At 36.6% G+C, this 21,878-nt stretch overlaps 1 protein-coding gene across 5 annotated transcripts in view; it reads right to left on the reverse strand.

Annotated features, from left to right (window-relative positions):
* EPC2 (enhancer of polycomb homolog 2) overlaps positions 1–21,878 on the reverse strand; it is a 106,459-nt gene that overhangs the window by 41,003 nt on the left and 43,578 nt on the right. The gene's annotated exons all lie outside the window — the stretch shown is intronic.

Genomic DNA, 21,878 nt, shown 5'->3' on the forward strand with positions numbered 1-21,878 from the left:
TAGGAATTTATCCGATAAACTTACACAGAGACAAAGACATAGAAATAAGAGTTTTAGATGTGACACTATGAGAAGTAAAAAATATAAAACAAGCAATGGACTAGAGAAATAAATGATGGTTTGTACATAAACTGATGCCCTGAGATTAAAAGACAATGACGTATGTGTATTTATATGCAATGAAACCAATCTTTATAAACATTGAGTAAAAAAATCTAAGGTACAGCCCTAGCCAGTGTAATTCATTCACTGGGCATCATCCCTTACACCGAAAGCTTGCTGGCTTGATTTCCAGTCAAGGCACATGCCCAGGTTTTGGACTCAATCCCGGTGCGGGGATCAATGTCTGCTCACATCGATGATTTTCTTTCTCTCTCTAAAACTCAATAAAAATACTGGGAGAGGTGGGTTGCCTAAAGTACAGAATATTGTATAGTGTACTAAGCTATGTTTTTTAAAAAGGAAGGAGTATATGAGTATGTATAATTTTATAAATACACAGAATATTTTGTTATTTTTATTATTTTGAATCCCCACCCAAGGATATGTTTGTTTATTTTAGCAAGAGGGGAAGGGAGAGAGAAACATTGATGTGAGAAAGAATATCATATGGGCCCTGACCAGGGATAAAACCGGCAATATAGGTATGTGCCCTGACCTGTGAATTGAACCCACAACTGTTAGGTGTAAGGAACAAATACTCCAATCAACTGAGCCAAACTGGCCAGGGTTGCACAGAATATTTTTAAAGGATTACTGGTAATAGTTCTCTTCTAGAAGTGGAATTGTTAGGTAGGAAGTTAGACATGAGCTGCTGGGGTGGGGCCTGCCCTGGGGTTCTATACAGGGGTCAGAGCACATCGCCTTCAGACCGCTTCTCTCTTCGTGGCCCAGCAGACCACAAAGAGAGAGAGAGAGAGAGAGAGAGAGAGAGAGAGAGAGAGAGAGAGAGAGAGAGAGAGAGAGAGAGAGAGAAAGAGAGAGAGGGAGAGAGAGAGAGAGAGAGATATTACTTCAAGTTAAAAGGACCTTTCAAAGTCCTTCAGATTGCCTTTTATTTGGATACCAGAGGCCCAATGCACAAAACTCATTCAAGAATGGGCCTTCCTTCCCACGGCTGTTGGCACCGGCTTCCTTCAGGCACATGGGACCTGGGCTTCCCTCGCAGCCCTTGCTTTGTCCAGAAGGTCGTCAAAGGACGTCTGGTCTAATTAGCATATTATGCTTTTATTATTATAGATACAGGGTGGGGCAAAAGTAGGTTTATAGTTGTGAGTTAACCACCCACAATGGGGCTGATTTTACCCCGATATTTGGAGATATGCTCTGCCAGTGGCCAGCCAGTGGTGAGGCAAGTTTGTCTAATTCAAGGGGTAAGTATCAGATTGTCTGTTGAGGAATTTCAACTCCATTTTTATTAATAATGATAGAAGACTGAAGGCTTAATTTGTAAAGGTTAATCCAGAAAGCCAATGGACCCTGGAGTACAAGGCATGCTGAAGGAAGGTACTGGCTCCACACCAAAGTAGATTAAGTGAAAGTCCACAGGTTGAACATGAACACTCCCACCACTGCCACTCCACTACCTCATTCCCACCCCCAAAACAAAAAGTCAGCTATCCAGGAATGAAACAGAATTCTTTTTTTTGGAAAATAGACCAACTGCCCACACACAACATTAGATAAATGACCTTACTCAAATATGGACAGTCAAATAATCTAAATATTTGAGAAAGGACAGCAGGTGGGTATTTCTATCTCTCTCCCTTCTTCTCTATGTATTTTTTACCACACACACACACACACGAGGCCCAGTGCACAAAATACGTGTACTCGGGGATGTGTCCTTCTGCCTGCCCTTTTCCCTCTTGCATTCCGGGAGCCCTCCAGGGATGTCTGACGACCAGGGAGCGGGCTTAAGCCTGGTAGCCAGACATCCTTAGTGCTGTTGTGGAGGCAGGAGCCTTGCCAGTCATGAACCCAGCTCAGGGCTTCTGGCTGAGTGGTGCTTTCCCTGTGGGAGCACACTGACTACCAGGGGACAGCTCCTTATTGACCGTCTGCCTCCTGGTGGTCAGTGCGTGTCATAGCGACCAATTGTTTGGCTGTTTGGTCAATTTGCATATTAACCTTTTATTATATAAAATTAGAAAAATAAAGAGCAGAAATAGGATACACTTAGACATTAAAAAATTAAAGTTTAAAACTATAATAGCAAAAAGTAAAGAAGAGCAGAATTCTCAATAGCAACACAACAGCACAATCAATTTTCAAAATTATGAAGGATAAAGGTTTTCAACTCAAAACTTTCTACCCAGCAAAACTATCAATAAAGTATGAGACTAGAATAAGGATAATTTCAGACATGCATGGTCTCAAACATTTTTACCTTCCATGCACCCTTTCTTAGAAAGCTATCAGAAGGTGTGCTCCATTAGAATGGAGTAAGTCCAAAAGGAAGAAAGCATGGAATCTAGGAAATGGGGAAATGAACACATGAGAAAAGCAAAGAAATTCCCAAGATAATGGATGATAACCAAGCAATAAGCCTAAAAGCAACCAGTCCAGAATATAGCAACATAATGAATGATTCCAGAAAAAATAATTTCCACGGAAGAAATAAAACTGACAAATTATCTGACTGTTTGAACATATTAAGGAAGTTATTCATTTCTGTGGGAGAATTTGTGGTGACTTAACCAAAGGTACATACAAGCAGAAGCAGATATAAAGATAAGAAAGTCATCTTCTTTGAAAATAAAACCTAAACAAGGATATGAAATTTTTATTAAACTGTTGATATTTACAGAATGATAATACTGCATACATTGGATAATAATTTAATAATGTAACTATAGCCAAAATATGGAACATGGAAAGTATACTGAGAAGAAAAGTAAATTTTAAATAGGCAGAACTAAAAAAATAATTTTTTTTAAAGTTTGAAAAGCATTATATAAGCCTATTATTTAAAAATATAAAGATAAATACCCCCCACCAAACAAAGCAAACAAACAAACAAAAAACAAAAAACAAAAATACCCACACATACACAAAAAAACATCAACAAGTAAAATATTTGAAGTTAGTTGCATCTCAGAATGGGGAAAATACTGCCCTTTTTAGAAGAAAAAAGTTTCAACTAAATGTAATGATACAGGCATCACTTCGATTTTTAAAATATGTACTTTTTAACGAGAGAGAGAGAGAGAGAGAGAGAGAGAGAGAGAGAGAGAGAGAGAAAGAGAGAGGGAGGGAGGGAGGGAAGGAGAGAGAGAGAGAAGGGAGGAAGAGGAGGAGGAGGAGGAGGAGGCTGTTAATGATGGGAGCAACAGGTGAAAAGATTCCACTTACAATACGGTTCATGAAGACCAAAGTTGTGAAGTAACAAAAACTAAGAGGAAAATAGTAAAAAATTTCAATTTCAGTTTGCAGCCCTTAATAATCCTTATAATAATTCCACCTTTTCTGCTTTAGTTACATGAATGAACATCAACCTTACAATCAAAAGTGATTGTTTAAAACACTTATTCCTTGCAAAAAATGTTTCCACAAGGGTCAATAGAGTTTATTTCAAGGTTTTAAGCAGAAGTTTGTTTTCCTTTGATCTGCCTGTAGCTTTAAACAGTTCCAGTTAGTTTTAAGTAGCTTAATAAAACCCTAATTCACTTGTTGCTTGAAAGTACTGTAAATTACAATTACTCATAATTTATTATGAGTAATGCTTTAAACACTGATGCAATTCCTACTGTCTTTAAATGTATGCTTTATATACATTGCTTAAAACACTGATGCTTTATATACATTTTCTCTAATCCTCATGGCATACTGAAAGGCATGGTACCTGTATCTTTATTTTGCTTACAACAAAACTGAGATTTTAGAGGTGATTTAATTACTTTGCACCAGCTCACACAGACAGAATTTGTACCCAAGTCTGCTGGATCGATAAGTCCATGCTGTTTTCCTTTTACTCCAACTTGCCTAAAAGGAGTGCATCTATTTCTCCTTTTTTTGTTGTTGTTTGATTCTTTTGTGGTATGGAAATTTAAAGGTTTACTATAATGCAATCTTTCCTTTATGGTTTCTGCTCTTGCCTTAAACTTTTAACTTTAGGTCATAAAGTTATCCTCACATTTTTCTCCTTAAACATGTTAACACTGTCTTTTAATATTTATTTCTTAGTTTCATGTTTTTCCATATGGATAACTACACTGACCCAGTACTACCCGTGTTTCCCAGAAAATAAGACATCCTCCGAAAATAAGACCTAGCACATGGAAAGATAAGACATTCCCTGAAAATAAGACTTAGCGCAACTTTGGGAGAAAAAAAGTTGTAAACGTATAGATTAAAACACTATTATCTTGAGTTAGAGTAAGAAATATTATATAAACTCATGATATATTTTATCTTAAAAAATTTTAATTAGCTATTTCCTAGTGAGGTCCACTAAAAAGTCTTAAGAGACAATGGCCAACCCAGTGCCCTGACTGCAGTCTCCAAATGACTTGTTACTGAAAGGAACAAAAGCTCTATGGAGAAATAGATGCTTTCAGATCTGAGCCAGGATATATAGGGTTTGGCAAATGTAGGTTTACAGTTTTGAGTACATGAAACACCATTTATTCTTGTATTATTAATTACCGTTTTATTTTTATTACAGCTGTAAACCTATTTTTCCCCACCCCTGTACTAGGTGAGCCAATAACTGTTAGTTTTCTTGCTTTTTGGACTGGCAATGTCAAGACTCAGAAGTTAAACTGAATAACATTTTTTCCTACTGACCAAAGACAGTCGTATATATGAGTATCAATGAGGATAATAACGCAGTAAATTGAAACATAATAAAAATGCATAAATCCATGATTCATAAGGATTCTTAAACAAAACAAACATCTTCACAGTCACCTTTAGAGAGTACTAAGAAACCATCCTTCACCAGGAAGCACATAATTTTTGGTTTCCTCTCTTTTTGTGATATTCGCAACCATTAATGATCACTGCCTTGATCCATGTATTCATTAGGGGTTGAAAAATAGTGATACTTTATCATTTAACACCTGAATTTTAGTATTTTGAAAGAGACTTGTACCACAGCTAGATAGTGTATAATACTGATGAGAAAGAATCAATTTCCCTCCCAAAGGGACAAACATTTTAAAACAAATTTGGAAATAATAATGCCTCATGTTATTTTTGTCCTACCAGATACCACACAGTATGGCTCCTGCAAAGAGAGAAGCAAGGAAAAGCCATCTGCCACCAGAAAAAGTGACCAGAAAGTTCACTCGAAACATTCACTACCATTGGAATGTGCACCTCACATACCAAGAAATCTAAAAAATTCACATTGAAAGAGATGGAAGCACCAAATGTGTATACTGTTAACAGGCTCAAGAGAGCTGTCTGACTAAAGGACAAGAATGCACCCGAGAGTATTTAAGTACATCTGTTCAGAAAACATCATTAATACGAAGATTTGTCAAAGAAGCTCTATACTCTCATCATCCATGTAAATAGCCACAATTTCAAAGCATTGCAGAGACACGGGACAGCAGTTTATAGCAGTGGGTCTTAGTATTCCTTCCTTCTACCCAGCATAGGCATCTTTCTAAATGGGTAAGATGAGGGTCATCGGTATAGACTACAATGTATCTGGTAATAAATGGCCTGCACGAAGACCCTGATGAGAAGCAGCATTGTTCTCATCCATAGCACACAATACCTAGCAATGGTATAAGGCAGTGTTTCCCAAACTTTTGACATATGTGTACCCCTTCTATAATTTTCATAACGCTGAGTACCCCTCGTAATCATGAGAACGTAGAATCAGGCGCAGCTAAGCCCGGTGCAGTGCATATCCCCACCAAACTCCAGTGCAACGAGTACCCCCACCAAACTCTTCCCGTACCCCTGGGGGTACGCGTACCACACTTTGGGAAACACTGGTATAAGGTGCCACTACACAATGCCCCTGAATCACATGGGGCAAAGCTGACTCCTGAGGAAATTTTAAACAAAAACAATAAAAAAAATTTTTAAGAGAAATGTGATTAAGAATAAAAATTTCTGAAGGAGTTCCTCCTCCAAAGCAGGGAAAGTTTCTTAAGAGCACTGCTTTAAGGTCTGGCTAGTGTGGCTCAAGAGGCTAAGCTAGTAACTATGTTGCTGGAAAATAAGTTGGAATTCCATTTAAGGAAGATCAACACCCAGAGACGCCAACCTCCTCCCTCCCATCTTAGTTCAGATAATGAAGTAGTCTATTAAAACAAAAACAATAAAACCCAAGACAGTTCTTATGAAAAAAGAAAAAAAAAAGTTGTTAAAAATTATAATCAAGTTTTAAAACAAGAAGAAAAAAAAAAAAGGCTTTCTAATTCATCTTGTATACTTCCAATGAAGGGGCAGACAGATGCATTGCTTGACCTTTTTAAAAAATTTTTTTATTTTTATCTTTTGTTAATATCTATCAGATACTTCTCTCACACCCTAATAATTACCTTTACTTTTAAGTTAAAAAAATAACATAAAAACTCATTCATCTACATACATATTTCCTCTGACTTAAAATGCAACAAACTAAGCAAAACAGATTTAAAACTGTTTCAAAAGTGGATAAAGTTATATGAGAATGGCAAGTTCTGATTTTAAATGCTTATACTACTATTATCAAAATTACTCCATTTTTATTAGGAATATTTTTTACCTGAAGTTGTTTGTCTTCTAAACAGGAATTAAAGAAAATAGAGAGGCCAAAGATACAAAATGCAGTGAGAATGGAGAAAACATTTCCTATACTTTTAGAGTTTTTTTCTTACAAGCTGATTTTTCTCTTAAATTCTACCTGTATTATTGAGGATCTATAATATGCCAGGCACTAACAACAGAAAGGGAGCATGGGGATGCCAAGTTTAAGTGCTACTGAGTCTTAAAAAAATTGTAAATTATGTGCAACTTGTCAAGAGGAAAAATACAATAAACAAAAATATGCTGAGAGATCCAGATTCAAATTAGCTTTACTCAAATTACATAGCAGCTATCTCTTCTCTAGTAAACAGAGGTAAAAATCTTAAAAATTCATAGTTCCTAAGGATAGTCAGTCACAAACCAGAACCCAGATGTTCAATTAATCACATTATTCCCTTTTCTCATGTTGATGGAAAAACACCAGGTGTGGAGGGAAATTATATAACTAAATATGGTTACTGAAGCAATGCTTAAAAAGTGAAATGTCATAAAATAAAACTTGGATAGTTTTTATCTTTTTAAGTTTTTTCTTACTACTGGAATCCATTTTAAAATATATATATTTTATTGATTTTTTTACAGAGAGGAAGAGAGAGAGATAGAGAGCTAGAAACGTCGATGAGAGAGAAACATCGACCAGCTGCCTCTTGCACACCCCCTACCGGGGATGTGCCCGCAACCAGTGTACATGCCCTTGCCTGAAATCGAACCTGGGACCTCTCAGTCCGCAGACCAACGCTCTACCACTGAGCCAAACTGGCTTTGACTGGAATCCATTTTGAATTTTCCTCCTTTTAACTCCCCCTACCCTACTCCTTCTTGTGAACTTTTCTCTTTCTGGCATACCACTACTAGGGTCATTTAAAAAAAAAAAAACAAAAACACATGCACACACAAAAACAGCTCTGGCCCATGTTTCTTAATGGTTAGAGCAGGGGGGCAGTGGCAGGATCTTGTTTGATTCCCAGTCAAGGACACTCTCCGGGATTGCAGGTTTGATCCTCAGCCCTGGGCAAATATGTGCCAGAGGCAACCAATCAATGTATCTCTCTCACATCAATGTTTCTCTTTTTCCCTCTCTCCCTTCCCTTTCCTCCCTTCCACTCTATCAAAAAATCAATGGAAAAATATATTTGGGTGAGGATAAACAGCAATAAAGAAGCAAGCTAAAGTGAAGATCAAACATACGAGTTAATTTACGAGGATAAGAAGTTACACAATGCAGAACTAGAAACACCTTGTCTTACAGATCAGAAAACCATGACCTGTCAAGGACTTCAGTGGAGCACAGATTTGAGGGCTTTGATTCGGAGCTCAATACTTTGCCAGACAGATGTTCAATTAAACCTTTCTAATCATAATAGCAGCAATAAAAAATTCTTTCAAAATTAAAAAGAACAAAAATATAGAAATCAAAATCTTGTTTTCTTTGACTTTGGACTTAAAGGTTCAAGCTTATCAATTACATTAATAACCAAATATAATACAAAATAATCTCCAGATAAAATAATTACCTGTTGACTAAAATGCTTATAAAATAAGCTATTGTGAACCTGGTGCATCAGATACTTAAGGATTTGTTAAAAACAAATGTTAAAATAAACAAAGACAATATTTTCCTAAAGTTATTTCAAGTCTAGAAAATTTCCAATATTTACCTAAGAACTAGCAATAATTTTTTTTCAAAAAGAAGCAAAATCAATCTTTATACAAAGCCACTACACTACTTTCATGCATCTTTATGTTTCCTAAATGTATAATTTCTAGAAAGTATTTGCCAATACCCAATACCTCTAATGAAGGCAACAAATTAAGACAGAGGTACAAGTGTACCTTGTTTGTAAAGGCTTTTTTTTTTTTTTTTTAAATGTTTTTATTGATTTCAGAGACAGAAACATCAATGATGAGAAACACTGATCAGCTGCCTCCTGCACTCCTCCTACTAGGGATCAAGCCCGCAAACCAGGCATGTGCCCAACCAAGAATCGAACTGTGACCTCCTGCTCCATAGATGGACACTCAACCACCGAGCCCCATCGGCAGAGAAGAAAAGGCTCTTCTTTGAAAGTATTAACGATAGCATTCTAAGAGTTCACTGGACAGGGTAGATTTGTACTCATATGGCATGGGTTTAAAATGGCAAAGGAAGGCTGTGAGAGAACACAGTTTTGAAATACTACAGGGTAGTTTTTTTCTCCTGAAAAAGTTTGTTTCCTTTTATGTTTAAGCAAGTGAATGTAAGTATGTCCGTTGGGGTGTCAACCAGAGACCTGCCAAATGGCCCCTTGTTATCTGCATTTTCTTGTTACATTTAACTCTTGCTTCCTTTGTCCTCAGGCTCCTCTTCAGGATCTCGTTTAGCCATTAATGCCCAAGAGTGGCCAAACCATTTCAAACCTCCCATGGGGCTGGAGGGTACTGTTACTGCTACATACATAGGCACAGACAGGGTTCCAGGCAAACAGACCTTGCCTCTTCCAGCATTTCAGATTCTCCTTATCTTGGTTTAAAAAATTATTTCCCCCTCTGTCCTTTGCACTAGAGTCAGCCACAAACATCACTGCACTGCCATCAGAAATTCACGAAGTGCTCCTTGTTCTGAGAAGGGCAGCTCCAGGTGACAGTTCCAATCATCCCTTGGCCAGGTAAGACCATCTAGTTCTGATTCAGTTATGAAGTTATATAAGAATGCAGGGTGAACTAGACCCAGAAGTTAAGCAGCCAAATTCTGGTTAATAAAATGTTTACAAGCAACCCTAATTCCCTGCAGTTGGACCTTCTATTTGCATGCTCTTCCCTTGCCTCTTAAGAATAAGGTGAGAATAGTAACTGAATATTGTTTAAATCTAGAAATAAGCGCATAACCTATGCTGACCAATTCAGGGGGCTTAACAGAAACCTCCTGACTGACCTTGTTGGCAGGTATTGATTGGTTGAAACATTTTTATTATAGCAGGAATTCCATTCATGTGAATCTATGGCCACCAGTAAGAAAATGGCAGGCATATTGGGAACTCGGGGATGCATGAAGGGAGATATCAGGTTTCAGTGGTTTTGGACAGAAGAGCAGGCTCTGAATTTAAGTGGGTAGTCACCTATTAGACTTTTACCTTGGGATTGTTATTTAACTGAATCAGTTATGTTCTTGAAATTTCAAGAGTAGTGTGTGGGGCAGTGCTAAAGCTCTGGCCAAATAACATGAAATATGAAGCACATAGAAACACAGGACCACCAGGGTCTTGCTGCGAGGCTGAAATGTCAACGTCATGAGTTGTGATGACTTTCAACAGTATCACTAAAAGAACTGGTGTTCTTGCTGGTCTATCTCATCTCCAACTCTGCACTTCCTTTTTTCTTTTAAATATACTTTTTAAAATATATTTGATGGATTTTTTACAGAGAGGAAGAGAGGGATAGAGTTAGAAACATTGATGAGAGAGAAACATCAATCAGCTGCCTCCTGCACACCCCTTAACATGTCCTTGACCGGAATCGAACCTGGGACTCTTCAGTCCACAGTATGACGCTCTATTCACTGAGCCAAACTGGTTTTGGCTGCACTTCCTTTCTCATACAACATTATGTTTATTAATTTTATGAACCCACTGACGATACCTCAAGTACAACATGTATAAATAGACAAACACACACATTTATTTTAAAAAAGCAGTGTTAGTGAGTTAACCCTGGCTGGTTTGTTCAGTGGTTAGAGCATTGGCCCATGAACTGAAGGGTTCTTGGTTCAATTCCTGGCCAAGGGCATATACCATGGTTGCAGGTTCCATGCTCAACCCCAGTCAGGCATGTGTGAAGGCAAACAGACCCTGTGTCTCTCTCACATCGATGTGTTTTTTTTTTTCTTCTCTCTCTCTCTCCTCCCCTCCCTTTCACTTTCTCTAAAGATCAATGGAAAAAATATTCTCCGGTGAAGATTAAAAAAAAGCAGAGTTAAATGGTTTTCCATATTGCACATCTAGACCTAGTTACATGAAACCTAGTGTTCACTGAAGTGGGCTCTGACTAGGCAGAATCATGAACTCGGAAGCAGTTTGAATAAAGCATCTTCCTAACATCCCATATACTTCTTAACCATGGGACTTGACAAAGGCTCAGAAGTCTCTCCTTGACACAAGTATCATCAAAGCCTTTAAACCTTTAAACCAGTGTTTTTTTACCTTTAGCATTCACCACAATCACCTGCTTGGCTTGTAAATCAATTACTGAGCTTGAGCACACACTTCTGACTCAGTAGATCTGGAAAGGGCTCGTGAATATGCATTTCTAACGAGTTCCCAAGTTATGTTGGATAATGTTTTGAGGACCTCTGATCTAAACACAAGTCCTTGCTCTTAAAATATTATAATCTTTACTTATGTCTAAAACAAGATACACTGGCTGAAATTTTAGAATTTGTAAGTTGCCCTGACTATGGTTCAGCTGGCTGGGCATCATCCTGTGCACCAAAAGGTTGCTGGCTCAATTCCCAGGCAGGGTACATGCCCAGGTTGTGGCTCAATCAATGTTCTACTCTCACATGGATATTTTTCTTTGTCTCTCCCTCTCCCTTCCTCTCTCTAAAAAGCAATAAAAATATTTTAAAAAATAAAACTTATAAATATTTTTCTCAGGCTTCACATGACTTTAAAAAGTAGTTACTGACAAGCAAGTGTATATCAAAGTTCAGAAGCAACCCAATACCATATCCTCTTTTATTTGGAGCTCTCCAAGGTTCTGATAGCCTCCAAGCCAAGCAGTTCTCAATATTGTACCAAGAGATCATTGATGTTGAAAGTCAGAATGCGAACCTTGACTTTTGATTTTCTGAGATTTTCTACAGTTATAGACTTGGCCAGAGACCTTCCTTACACTCCCTCCCCAATATACAGATACAGGAAGTACAGAGGAGTCCAAGGCTTCTTTCCACAAAATCACACAGTGATTCAAGTTGCTCTACTTAACCAAAAAAAAAACAAAAAAAACTCCAGGTTGATACTATAAACACTATTAGTGCTTTTGCTGACCAGCCAATTAACACTTATTTCTCCCTTTGAAGAATCAACATTTGATATAAATAACAAGCATTACTGGCAAAAATTAGTAGCAATGTTTACAACACAGACTATGAAAGTGGGTAAGTGAATTCTCTGAATTTTTCAGGTAGAGATTTTCATCATTACAGAGGGGATAGAGCTTAATTATATTAGACAGGACCTAAGGAATGCAATACAGTAGTGATTTTTTTTTTTTAAAGGTGTGTGGACTGGCTGGTATAACTCAGTGGTTGAGCACAGACCCATGCACCAAGAGGTCAGGGCACATGCCTGGGTAGCAGGCTCCATCCTCAGTAGGGGGCATGCAGCAGCCAATTGGTGTGACCTGAAACTCTAAGGAATGAATGAATAAATAAGCTACAATAAAATATTTTAAAAAGTAAAAATAATCTCATATATGTTTCCTTCTCCTCTTTCCCCTTCCCCTCTCTCTAAAAATCAATAGAAACATTTTTTTTTTTAAAGGTGTGTGAAGATAATGATCCTTTTATTCTCCCTCTAATTATGTTTATTTTATAACAACTCAATAGACACCAGGGCAAAAAACAGTTAACAGTTCAGGGATAAAAATGCTAATGGCAACTAAACATAAGAAAAGACAATCAACCTAATTCATAACAAGAAATCCAAATTAGAACTACACTGAGAGAAATCAAGAGTAATCTCTGGGTTTTAGTTAATAGTAATGTACTGATTTCTTATTTTTGACACAGGTACCACAGTAACGCATGATAATAAATTAGAGGAAACTGAAATTGGATGAATTGTATACAAAAAACACTATGAATTATTTCCCCAACTCCTCTAGATATTTTCCAAAATACAAGTTCTGAAGTCTGTTTCAGAGTTTCCCAAATGGTTTCTCTATGGATATGTTTCTTCAGGATTACGATCATGGCTTATTAATTATGAATCATCAGAGCATTTTTTAAGAAAAGTCTCACTGTATTATTTTTTTCCCCTTTCATGAAGACAAAATGATCTAAGTAGATATTACTATGATATATTGTGCTCTGAAATGAAAAGACAGTAGTTTTAAGAATTGGAAAATATTTTATTGTAGCTTATTTATTCATTCATTCATTTGAGTTTCAGGTCACAAGTCTGCTAATCTAACACATAACAATTTATGCAAAATAATATTTGATCTGATTACATATGCTTATGAATAAGCAAAAGTAATGACTGCAATGATACAAGGAACAAGGGGAAGGAATCAGAAATGTTTTGTTTTTATAAGGTAGATGCACTACCCAGAAAGTGATATAGTGTTACTTGGAAGTGAACTTGGATTACTTGTAAACATACAGTAATATGCTAACAAAGGACAGAAAAAAAATAGCATATAAAATATTCAAGGGAAAAAAAAGGCAAAGAACAAGCAAATAAATAGAAATCAGTAACAAACATGGTAGATATCAATCGAACTATATCAATAATTGCATTAAACATCAATGGTATAACTACAGCAATTAAAAGAAATAGAATGGCTCAAAAAACAAGACCCAACTTATTATCTACCAATAACCCCACTTTAAATATGAAGACACACATAGATCAAAAGAATGGAGAAAGATACATCCTGCTGACACTAATCAAAAGAAAGTGGGAGTAGCTATGATAGTTTCACACAGAGCTAAGTACAGAGAAAGAAAAGTTATCAGGGATAAAGAAGGGCATTATATAATAATAAAGCGTCAATACTTAAAGGAGATATAATACAAAAACCTGCAAAAATACTAAGCAGCTCTTTTTATAATCACCCCACACTGGAAGCAAACAAGCAAGATGTCCTACAATAGGTAAATGAATAAAAAATAAAGATAAAAAAAAGAAAAAAGAGAACTGAGAAAAAAAAACACCCTGTGTACTGATGATCAGAATGAAAATGGGTACAGACACTATGAAAAATAGTATGGAGCTTCCTCAAAAAACTAAAATCAGAACTACGTACAATATGATCCAGGAATCAATCCCACTTTTGGGAATAAATTCAAGGCAAACAAAAATACTATGTTGAAAAGATAATTGCACTCTTACGTTCAACAGTAGTATTTAGAATAGCCAAGACATGAAAATAAGTGTCTAAGTGTCTACTGACAGATGAATGGATAAAGAATTTGTGGTATATACATATAATGAATATTATTCATCCAAAAAAAAAGAAAGAAAATCCCATTTGTGACAACATGGTTGAACCTTGAAGGCATTATGCTAAGTGAAATAATTCAAACAGTACAGCAGGAACTCACTTAAATGTGAAATTTTAAAAAAACAACAAACAAACAAAACCCAAACTAATAATAAAAGATCAGATTTGTGATTACTAGAGGTGAGGAGAGGGCAAACTGGATGAAGACATTCCAAAGGTCCAAACTTCCAATTATCTATACATATAAAACCCTAATATGCAAATAGACCAAACAGCAGAACTGAACCACCAGTGGAACGACATGCACTGACCACCAGAGGCACTCAACGCAGGAGCTGCCTCCAGCCCACAGGCCCCAACCAAGGCAGTTGCCAGTGGGGAACCCGATTGCCCAACTGGGTGCCCCACAGAGGAAGGCAACTGGCAGTGGTGGCAGAGAAATCGAGGGGCAAGGTGGGATAGGCTGACAAGCATGCAGTACTGTCCACCAATAGCCCTGTTGGTCACTTCCAAGGCAGGTGCCAGTGGGGGTCCCTGGATTGTCCCACCAGACGCCCCCACATACGGGCCCTGATTGCTGGCCAGGCCTAAGGACCCTACCTGTGCATGACTTTCATCCACTGGGACTCTAGCAGCTCCATAAAACTAGGGGGAGGAGAAAGCATGAATTCTGAAGTTTGATTGCCTAGTTCAAATTCTGGCTCCCCTAGTTACAAGGGCTTAGGAACATGTTCCTAAACCGCTCTGTATTTATAACAGACCATTACAATCACTTGTAAAATAAAGCAAATAATTTTAACTATTTCATATAGTTTTCATGGATATGAAATAAAGTAAAACATAAACTAACAATATTTGACTAATCATAAATATTCCATATGTTTCATTAGCATGAGATTATGGAACCACACCTAAACATATTCAATTTCCACATTCCACAGTTGGACAGTTAATTATGTTCAATTCTGTTCTCTCTCATCATCTCTTATCTAATCAGTTACAAAATACTGACTAAAATTGTTCAAAACGTGGTTCTCTAAATCTAGACTTCATTGGCTCTTGCCTAGAGTTTTGCAGATGTGGTTATGGTTTTGTGGCACCTGGTTAGATGTTGGTAGGGGGTAGAAACATGTCAAATAATTAGTGGTTATTATAATAATATTTCATTTTATTTTTTCATGTAATCATATAAAGTAGGTATGATTTCCCCCCCCAGAGTGCAAATATCTAAAACCTATATGAATCAGATAACTTGATTCAAGTTAAAACAGTCAATAACTAAATAAATACCAGAGCTCCAATGTCCCATTAACATCAGTTTATTCATACTTTGTTTCTTAAGCACTATAGCAATACCCTTAAGAAGGAAAAAAAGGGGGAGGGGGGAAGAACTCTTAGAGATTATTTCCTCAGGAAAACTAAAATTATATATATTCCCTGAAAGGACAGAAATACTGACATCTTACAACTTTATATCTCAAAAAGATTATGTAGCTGGATTAGGTGAGATTATAAATGTGAGTTAAAAAAGACTTTATCTAAAATAGTTCACTGCATACTAGCTCTTGAAAAAATAATGAACTATAAACGTCTTTAAAAAATTCTTTATTGTTTAAACTATTACATGAGTCTCCCTCCCTCCCCCCACTCACCTCTTCCCTGTCACTCCCTCCAAGCACAAGCCCTCACCCTCATTTGTGGAATATAATGAACTATTAAATTTTTTAAAAAGCCTAAAATCCAATTTTTCCTTTGAAATGCAAATTATATTTTCTTAATGCAGACTACTAATTTATTAATATACAAATTCATATTTTACTAATATAAAAAAAACAAATGATATGGGTCTAAAACTCCTTAGAGTGTAAACAAATAAAAATGTTCAGTACTAGCTTGCTTTCCTTACAGATTACTGTTGACTACTGAAAAATATGGAACTAATTCCTTGTATTATTTTAGCTTTAAAAATAAAATATAATGGAATTTTTTTGGGAAAAGGGAAACAAAACTTTTATCTATGTTTAATATTTTCTGCAATGAACATTTTACTTTTCATTATAGAGAATGTCCTCTCAACAAACAAAACAAAAACAACCCCCCCCCCCAAAAAAAATCCAACAAACCAAAACACCCTATTTTCTTAGTTTTTATCAGAGAAAAAAAGGAGAGTTTTAATAACTCAGTGATGAGAAACAACTACTCTGAACAAGTTCTCATTGGGAGGTGGTAGCGGGTGAAGTGGTCTTATATTTCTACAATTTTGATTAGTTTGACTTTATTGAAGGATGTCAGTGAGAAAACAATTTTTAAAAATTTATGTTTATTGGTGAAAGTATTACAGATGTTCCACTTTTTATCCCCAATAACCCCCACTCCTAGCCCCTCCCCAGGCCCCACTATTTTCTGTGTCCATGGGTTATGCATATACACATAAAGTTGTTTCCCTCCTCCACTCCCTCCACCCACCCCACCCCACACCCATCAGTCTGTTGCATACTTCCATGTATCTGGATCTATTTCTTTGTCAGTTTATTTTGCTCATTAGACTCAACATATAAGTGAGATAACGTGATACCCGTTTTTCTCTGACTGGCTTATTTCATGTAGCCTAATACTCTCCAGGTCTCTCCATGCTGTCTCAAAGGCTAAGAGATCCTTTTGTTTTTTTAAATCCTCACTCGAGGATATTTTTTTCATTGATTTCTAGAGAGTGGAAGGGAGGGAGAGACAAAGAGAGAGAAACATGGATGTGAGGGAGACACATTGGTTGCTTTCCACATACTCCCCTAATGAGGCTGGGGAACCTGGAACCTAGGTTTATGCCTTTGACAGGGAATAGAACCAGAGACCCACTCAGTCTTTAGTTCGATTCTCTAACCACTGAGGGGAACCAGCAAGGGCAACATCCTTCTCTTTTACAGATGCATAGTATTCTATTGTATCGCAATTCTTTTTACCCATTTATATACTGACTAGAGGCGCGGTGCATGAAAATTCATGCACTGGAAGGGGGGAGGGTCCCTCAGCCCAACCTGCCCCCTCTCACAGTCCAGAAACCCTCAGGAACGGGAGGCAACCTGGTGGACAGGGGAAGGCGACAACCCCATCGTACCTCTGCTGCTGCCACTGCAGGCAATGCAGCCTCAGCTGGCCCTGGGTGGCTGGACAGCTGCCACCTGAGGCTTATCTGCACCACAGGCAGGCCCTGAGGGCCTGGGGCCTGGAGAGACTGGGCAACTCAAGAGGCAGGCGTGTGCCTGCCGCCTCAGCAAGGTTAAGGGGACTGGGCACCATCATTTTGAGGGTGTAAACGTCGATTAGCATATAGGATGGGGAACGTAAGCTGTTTCCAGATCTTAGCTATTATAAGTAATGTTATGAATAAAGGGGTGCATATATTTTTTTTTTCTAATTATTGTGTCTTCTTAGGATATATTCCTAGAAGAGGGAGAACTGGGGCTAATGGCAGTTTCATTTTTAATTATTTGAAGAAACTCCACACTGTTATCCATAGTGGCTGTGCCAGTCTGCATTCCATTCAGTGTCCAAAGGTTCCTTCTTCTCCACATCTTTACCAGCACTTGATTTATTGATGGTAGTCATTCTGACAGGTATGAGGTGATACCTCATTGTTGTTTTAGTTTGCATCTCTCTGGTAAGTTAGTGACATTGAGCATTTTTTATATCTCTTGGCCATTTATGTCATCTTTAGAGAAGTGTCGTTTTAGGTTCTCTGCCCATTTTTTTTTTATTGGATTGTCTTCCTTTTGTTGAGTTTTATAAGTACTTTTGTATATATTGTAAATTAACCAGTTTATCAGATGTATCATGTAAATTATGTTCTCCCATACAATGGACTCTCTTTTCATTTTGATGGTTTCTTGTGCTGTGCAAAAGCCTTTTATTTTAACGTAGTCCCATTGGTTTTTTCCTTCGTTTCTCTTGCCTTATGTGTTGTATCAGTGAATATTTTGCTACTTGAGATGTTGGCTTTTTTGCTGCCAACATTTTCCAGAAGGATTTTTATGGTTTCACCACTTACATTTAAATTTTATCAATTTTGAAGTTATTCTTGTATATAAGTTGGTGGTCTAGTTTCATCTTTTTACATGTACTTGTCCAATTATCACAAAACCATTTATTGAAGAGACTGTCTTTACAACATTGTATGTTCTTGCCTCCTTTATGAAACATGAGAGCATAATGGCTTGGGTCGACTTCCAGGTTCTCTATTTTATTCCATTGATCTATATGTCTGTTCTTGTGCCAGTACCAGGCTGTTTCGATTACAATGGCTTTGTAATGCAGCTTGATATATGATACTGTGAACCCTCCAACTTTGTGCCTTTCTCAAGATTGCTGTTGCTATTTGGGGTCTTTTTTAGTTCCACAAAAATTTTTGGAGAGTTTGTTCTAGATCTGTAAAATATGCTACTGATATTTTAATAGGGATTGCATTGAATCTATAAATTGCTTTGGGTATTATGGACATTTTAATGATGTTGATTCTACCAACCCATAAACATCGTATGATCTTCCACTTATTTATATCTCCCAACTCTTTTTTTCAACATGCTATCATTTTCTGAGTAAAGATCTTTTAATTCATTGGTTAAGTTTATTTTTAAGTATCTTAACATTTTAGTTGTAATGGTAAATAGAATTATTTTCTTAGTCTCTCCTTCTGAGAGTTCATTATTGGTATAAAAAATGCTAATGATTTCTGGGTGTTAATTTTGTATCCTTCTACATTGCCAAAATAAATTATTAAATCTAGATTTTTTGGTGGAATCTTTAAGGTTTTCTATGCACAATATCATGTCATCTGTGATTAATGATGGTTTTACATCCTACTTTCCAATTGGGATGCCTTTTAGTTTTTCTTCTTGTCAGATTGCTATTGCTAAGACTTCCAGTACCATGTAGAATAAGAGTGGTGATTCCTGTCCTATTCCTGTTCTGAGGGGAAATGGTTTTAGTTTTTGCCCAGTGAGTATGAGGTTTGCAGTAGGTCTGTCATATATGGCCTTAATTATGTTGAGGTATAACCCTTCTAGTATCACTTTGTTGAGTTTTTATCAAAAATGGGTGTTGGATTTTATAGAATATTTTTTCTTTATCTATTGATATGATCATGTGATTTTCCCCCCCATTCCATCTATCACATCTACTGACTTGCAAATATTTTAACAGCCTTGCATCCCCAGAATAAATCCAACTTGGTAATGATATATCATCTTTTTAATATACTGCTGGACCCGATTTGCTAATATTTTGTTGAGGATTTTATCACTTATGTTCACCAGAGATATTGGCCTATAATTCTCTTTCTTGTAGTTTCTTTATCTGGTTTTTTAATTAGGATAATGTTGGCCTTGAGAAATTAGTTTGGAATTGTTCCTTCCTCTTGAATAGCTTGAGGAGGATATGTGTTAGTTCTTCTTTGAATATTTGGTAAAATCCCATGAAGCTGGCTGGGCCAGGGCATTTTGTTGGCTGGAATTTTCTTGATTAGTGCTTCAATTTCATCAGTTGTTATCAGTTGTATTCAGGTTTTCTGATTCTTCCTAATTCAGTTTTGGAAGGTTGTATTTCCCTAGTAATTTGTTTATCTCATCCAGGTTGTTCAGATTGTTGGCATATAGTTGTTCACAGCATTTGCTTACAAAGCTTTGTATTTCTGTGGTGTCTCTTTCATTTCTGATTTAATTTGGGTACCCTCTCTGTTTCTCAATGAATCTGGCCAAGGGTTCATCAATCTTGTTTATCTTTTCAAATAATCAATTCTTGGTTTCACTGATCTCATATATATTTTTTAGTCTCTCTGTCATTTATTTCTGCTCTGTTATTTTTCTTCTATTTACTCTTGGCTTTTCTTGTTCTCTTTCTAAATCTTTAAGCTGTAGAGTTACTTTGTTAGGAATTTTTGTTTCTTGTGGTAGGCCTGTAATGCTCTGAACTTCCCTCGCAGGACTGCTTTTGCTGTGTCCCAAGATTTTGGATTGTTGTGCACTCATTTTTATTTGTTCCCAGGAAGTTTTTTCTTTCTTGATCTCATTGGTAAGCCATTCACTGTTTAATATGATATTTAGCCACCATGTGCTTGAATGTTTTTATTTTAGTTGATCTCTAGTTTTATGCAACTATGATCCAAGAAGATGCTTGATATGATTTCAATCCTCTTGAATGTGTAAGGACTTCATTTGTGTTCTTGCTTGTGCTGTTTGAGAATGCTCCAAGTACACTTGAAAATGTATATTCTACAGCTCTGGGATGAAATATTCTGTATATGTCAATTAAATCCATTTGAGCTAGTGTGTCATTCAGGGTCATTGTTTCCTTATTGACTTCTTGTCTGGAACTATCCCATGATGTCAGGGAAGTATTAAAGTTCCCTACTATGACCAAATTGCTGTCACTCTATCCCTCTAAGTCCCCCAGAGTTTTTTTGTTTTTGTTTTTGTCTTGTTTTATTTTTTATAATTGGGTGCTACTATATTGGGTACATGTTTATCCATGTTTATTCTCTTTGTTGTATCAATATACATATTGATACATATACATACATATATCTCAATCAGATTTTCTTATCCAATCAGCTACCCTGTCTTTTGATTTGAATATTTAAGCCATTATTTAAGGGTATTATTAATAGATACTTATCATTTTTACTCTTTATGCCTGTATTCTGCCCTCTCTCTTTCATGTTACAATAATCCTTGTAGCATTTCTTGAATTGCTGGTTGGGTGGTAATAAACTATTAGTTGTTTTTACTGCAAAACTCCCAATTTCTCTAATGATTGATAGCCTTGCTGGATAGAGTAGTCTTGGATTTAATCCCTTGCTTTTCATTATTTTGCATACTTTATATCAAGCTCTTCTGGCCTGAAGTATTTCTATTGAGAAATCAACTGACAGTCTAATGGGATCTCCTTTGTAGGAAACTTTGTTTTTCTATTGCAGCTTTTAAGATTCTTTGTGTCTTTAACATCTGCCATTTTAATTATGATGTGACTTGGTATGATTCTTTCTGGGTTCATCTTTATCGGGACTCTCTGTGTTTCCTGGACTTGTGTGACTTTTTTCCTCACCAGATTAGGGAAGTTTTCTGTCATTATTTCTTTAAAGAGGTTCTCATTCATTGCTCAGATTCTTCTCTTTCTGGTAACCCTATTATATAAACATTACATTTCATGGTGTCCCAAAGCTCTCTTAAACTCCTGCTTTTAATACTGTTTTCCAATTGCAGCTCTGAATGGGTATATTTTTCTACCTTCTCTTCTAATTTGCTGGTTCAGTCCTTAGCTGCTTCTAATCTATTGTTAATTCCTTCCAGGGTATTCTTTTTAAAAATTTAATTTAATAAATCTTTATTGTTCAGATTATTACAATTGTTTCTCTCCCCACCCCCTCCTCCCAGTTCCCACCCCATCCTCTGCCCTTACCTATCCCCCACCGTCCTCATCCATAGGTGTACGATTTTTGTCCAGCCTCTTCCCACACCCCCCACACCCCTTTCCCTCTGAGAATTATCAGTCCACTCCCTTTCTATGCCCGATTCTATTACATTCACCAGTTTATTCCGTTCATCAAATTTTTAATTCACTTGCTTTTTAGATTCACTTGTTGATAGATATGTATTTGTTGTTCATAATTTTTGGTTTTTACAAATATTAGATGCTAATATTTTTACAAGTATTAGATGCTTTCTAAATGCTAATAAAATTCACTCCCTTTTACTGGAGCTCCACACTAACAATTAAAATTATAAAATGTGTTTTTATTACTCTAATGGCTCTCTTTTTCTTCAATCTCTTTCCGCTTCCCGGTACCTTCTCTCATCCTCATACACAGCAGTCTTCACTATTTAAGCAACTCTGCCAGGCCAAACCAGAAAAATGTCATAGCAGGTGTTTGCATCTGT

This window comes from Pipistrellus kuhlii, unplaced genomic scaffold, assembly GCF_014108245.1.
Source record: "Pipistrellus kuhlii isolate mPipKuh1 unplaced genomic scaffold, mPipKuh1.p scaffold_m20_p_7, whole genome shotgun sequence".
In the NCBI taxonomy this organism is placed as follows: Eukaryota; Metazoa; Chordata; class Mammalia; order Chiroptera; family Vespertilionidae; genus Pipistrellus; species Pipistrellus kuhlii.